Source organism: Vicia villosa, unplaced genomic scaffold (genome assembly GCF_029867415.1).
Source record: "Vicia villosa cultivar HV-30 ecotype Madison, WI unplaced genomic scaffold, Vvil1.0 ctg.001398F_1_1, whole genome shotgun sequence".
NCBI lineage: Eukaryota > Viridiplantae > Streptophyta > Magnoliopsida > Fabales > Fabaceae > Vicia > Vicia villosa.
This window is the reverse complement of record NW_026705604.1, coordinates 285243-289872: the sequence shown is the minus strand read 5'-3', so window position 1 is coordinate 289872 and position 4630 is coordinate 285243.

Below are 4630 nucleotides of genomic sequence, written 5' to 3'. Positions count from 1 at the left end.
AGAAGGGTTTCCCTCTACAAATTAGAGGGGACGATAAATTTTACTTAGTCAGCAAAATGCAAAACCAATGCAACATAAAGTTTCACTAAAATCAGTATAAAAATGCAGCAATACATAAAAGACGATTTATGAAACACAAGTATGAAAGACAACATGTTATTAGCTTATTAAAAACATAAAAGCAACTCACAAAAGCTAATAAAAAACACAAGCTTTGCACATTTCGTCTGTTCAACCCTGTTTTCTCTGAGCATCTTAATTATTTCTCAAAATTAAGATGATCATGAGCACACTCCATGCTAGTATGCTAAGTTTTCTCGCCTGCCATCAATCTCATACTGAAGAAATAAACCATTGTTTCAATAAACCATAAGCACACTCCATGTCATATGTCAATCATGTCTTGCATATTTTATAATATACTAAAATTAAAAATGTAGAAAGTTTTGATGGAGAAAATTTTGATACTCAAAATGGTTCACCTAATAAAAATCACATTGTACCAACACTTCATTACCAGTTGGAAAATGGAGTTCTCAGCAAATCGAACATTAAACTTTATGAAATGGCTTCATTTTTTTCTTGTTTCCTGCATAAAAAATGACAGTTTATGTTTATAAGTGTCATTCAAAATGGAAAATAAACAAACATAATTAATAGTTTCTCATATAGATTATCATTATAAAGAGGATAAATAATACATAGATGGTTGAATTTTGATACTGTTCAACATGTGCAAGAGTTTGTCATGTGGTCAAACAGATCAAATGGTTACATGTTGCAACATAGATTAACATTCATCCACGATGCAACACACACAGACGAATACATGTTCCATTTAACCAAAAAATAGCAGTATTAAACATTAACAAAACTGAAAAACCACAAAACCTCAAATATATTAGCTATACCCACTGTATAATCAAGTATACACACTATATAGATCTACTTTCCATCCCGAGAAAACCTTTCTTCTTTTTCATTTTTGCAGCTTTACCCAAGCTTTGAGTTTGTTTTTTTCTTCTGCACACTTAAAATCATTTTCTGAATCCTCGGATCCGCGATTTCATTCAATACGCTTCTTACCAAGTTTCTTCCTTCCGCCGGATTCACAGCTCTGCACAGATTTATAATCAAAATAGAACCGTGGTAACGAAAACATAAACAAAAATGAAAAGGAATATGAGAGGAAAACGAAAATGATAAGGAAAACGAAAACGTTTGTTACCTTGTTTTTGGTGCACCCAAACTTCTTTTTTTCTGATATGTTCATCACTCATAAGCAATAACTTTGCCTAGAAATCAGAAACTTGGAGAAGCTGAAACAAAAAAGAAAAATGGAGTAAACGAAATGACGGACGAGGAGGCTGGGGTGGATGAAAGGCAGAGAGAGAATATGAATGCAGAGAGAGAACGAAAAATAAAAGTGAACGGGTTTACAAGAAATGAAAGCAGAGAGACTATAATAAAAGGTTGTAGAAGAAATGAATGCATGAAAAACTTACATTTATATTATGTAGATAAAGAAAAATGAGTACTTTGGCAAATTGTCACACTCCCTTATGCATTCTATCCATTTCTTTCCATTATTTGATTATATTTACTATATTATTTATATAACAAAAATTGTTTGAAACACGTGAAGTGCTCATTCTGTTTTGATCCTCACGATTGGAATTTATTTGGGACAAAAATTAATCAATGCAAAGCTTCCCAAATTAAGTCATTCCTCATGCTATAAAATCATACTTCCTTGAATTCATCTATAATTCTTATAACAAACCTCTGCCAAAATCCTCCATCAACCAATCCAAATCCGCTCAACCATTCACCATAAACCCGTTGTTACAGTAAACCCTGTAAAATCACAAAAAACACCATCATGGAGAAATTAAGAAGAAACTAAGATGTACCTAATTTTTTTTCCTTTTTTGTTTCCTTAGATTTAGTTGTCTTATTTTAATTTTTGCATCGCATCAAGCCATGTAATTGTAATAGTAAAATTATATAATGGATTGGGGTTAGGGTTTCTGTGGGTTGAGGGTATTTTACTTATGTTTTGATTGTTAAATCGTAGAGAGAAAAAGGCAGAGAATCAGAAGAAATGGGCGCGCGACACGTTACAAACAGAGAGTTTAACAATTATTTTATGGGAAATTGTTCATTATCTTATATAATAAAATTTTATGGAAAGTTTTAATTATTTGGAGACAAAAAATGACAATATTTAAATATTAATGAATTGTTATTTAAAATAAGTTATAAAAATTAAAATAATAATAATTAAAATAAGGGTAATATAACAAAAAGAAGTTCTTAATCCGTATGAGAAGCTCAATTGTCACAAATAATATAAAACAGATTGAATAATTTTATTTTAAATAAGCAATTGACATTAAAGGGAGCAAAAGGGATGCTCCACCCCAATACAAAGAGGAAAGCTCCTACCTCTCGAAACAGTCGAGAGGTCGAATATTCCATAAATAAAAATTACAAAGATTCACCTTCTTATAATAATAAGAAGTCCACCTCCAAGAATTATAGATAATCTCCGACATACAATCGGTGAAGCTAAACGGCTCCTTCTTGAAAATAACCGCATTTCTCATCGACCAAATAGCCCAAATTGTAGCTAGCCAAATATTACCCATTAACATTCTCTTATTTAAACAAGTGACTTTCCCACAATTGTAAAAATAGTCACCAAACTCCTCAAGGGTCAATAATTCGGATAATTCAATCCACATGAACACCCTCCTCCAAATACGAGAAGTGATTCCGCACGAGAAGAAAAGATGGGGGAGATTTTCCTCATTAACACAGCAAAGCGGGCATAAATCGCCAAAATGCCCCTTCTTACCAAAAGATCCTTTGTGGCTATACCTTCGTGTATAAATCTCCAACCAAAAACCAGAATTTTTGAGGGAACCTTGCTTTTCCAAAGATAGTTCAATGCCGTAACCTTGTTGCTCTCCAAGGAAGGACCTGAAAGAGATGCCATAAAAAGATCATAGCAAGATTTAACGGTAAAGCTTCCATTAGAATTCAAGGCCCATGTAAAGCGATCTTCGTAATTCTCCTTCACTGAAACAGAATTTAGAACTTCCAACAAGCGCCGCAAAAAGACCTCAAGCTGCTGCCCGGTCATCCCAACAGCGCTGGAATCATTCCCAGCCTGATTCGAGACAGCAGCAGCGCTGTCTTCCACAGCAGAACCGGCCCCAGTACGCTGCCAGCCTCTGGATTGACAAGCTTCAGCCGCCTTGGCAGCTTCCGAACCATCCCCGAACCAAGAGGAAATATTCCAACACCACACACTATCAACATAAGCACCTGCAAGATTAACGGAGTCCAGATAGTTTTCAGACAAAGAAAAAAGCTCGGGATAAGATTCCATCAAAGATTTTTCCCCCGTCCAATTCGCATACTGTTGCACCCCAAAATTTGCCCTCTTTTATGTGCTCTAAGTTACGGTAGACGTTTATTTCGTCTCCGAAAAATCGAAGAAAAATTATAAAGAGTTTCTTGTGCATGGTGTGTGTGATCCTTAACTCGACTAAGATTCACTGAAATTCATGTTGAGATGTCCTCATGTGCTTCAATTCGTATATTCTTCAAGGATTCCTTAAAGTGTTATTTTACTACAAGATTCAAGTCGTCATTCAATGTTCATCCTCGTATCATTCACGATTCATTCATAAAAAAAAAAGTTCTATTCGAAACTATTCGAGGTGTCAAGCACAAGTTCGAGTTCAATCTATACATTCATTCAATTACAAATACCATTCAAATTTCATTACAAAATCCAAGTCTTCATATCACAATATACAATGTTTTAATTCAAACTTGTAAATTACAGAAACTCTACTGCATATGTAAAACGCAAATAGGCCAAAATCCCTTCAAAAAAACGGCAACTTGCAACTTTGACAAGAGGAGTAACCGCCTGCACCTCATAAAAACTCAAAAACCAACTCTGCAAAATCATGATTGCACTCACTGGGACCCTTCATTACAAAAAACCGTTTGGAACAGAATTTGAGAACAAAAAAAAAAAGGATTGATAATAGTTCAAGAAGAATGATAACAGGGAAGGCAAAAAAAACGTAACAAACTTCTGAGTTGAAAGAGCTCTCTCTCTCTCGCTCTGAACTCTCTGGCTCGATTCACCATCTCCATAACTTCATCCTTCACACTCTTCAACCTTACAACCATTCACACATCAGAAAATCACCAACTGCAAGAATCATTCAATAAAAAACCAGAAATCTCAGACGCTCGATCATCTTCAACCTTCTCCTTCATTGAACCTTCCATTATCTTCTTCATAACACCAAAATCTCACCACCGATTCACCACTCAAGATCCTTCAACCTTCCAAATTCAAACCTGAAAAATGATAGAACGAAAAAGAGAAAGAGAATTGAGAATCGCAAACAGAAAAGTTCTCAACAGAAAACAATTACAGAAAGGTCATACTCTTCAACATCCTTTCATTCTTCTCTCGATATCATTCTTCAATCAACAGAAAACATCTTCATCATTCTTCGCTCACAACCATATCGCAAAAGAACAGGGAAGCAATGATCAAAAGAAGCAGAAGACTAATACGAACATGAGCATCGGACGT